Below are 319 nucleotides of genomic sequence, written 5' to 3'. Positions count from 1 at the left end.
GCAGATGATGGCATTGATTGGGGAGCAATTTGATGAAGCAGATGAGATTTGTGGCATAGTTGCTAGTGTACGCCAAAGGACAAGCTTGCATTGTGGACTAAGATAGCTACAAATGAGGCTACCCAGGTTTAGATCTTAGTATTTATTCATACTTTGAATCAAAATCAATTTGTTTGTTGAATTAGGAATTCTGCGTTGTTTCTGAATTAGTTTTATTACTTGAGTTCTTATGGGTCATTAGTTTTTCTGCTATAATCTATCTTCAGTGATCACTCTAAGAAATTGCCTCAAGTTTATGTACATGGAATATTTGATCATA

This window comes from Theobroma umbraticum, unplaced genomic scaffold (genome assembly GCF_002168275.2).
Source record: "Theobroma umbraticum cultivar Fairchild unplaced genomic scaffold, ASM216827v3 scaffold_12.0, whole genome shotgun sequence".
Classification (NCBI taxonomy): domain Eukaryota; kingdom Viridiplantae; phylum Streptophyta; class Magnoliopsida; order Malvales; family Malvaceae; genus Theobroma; species Theobroma umbraticum.
Note: the sequence above shows the minus strand (reverse complement) of the source record.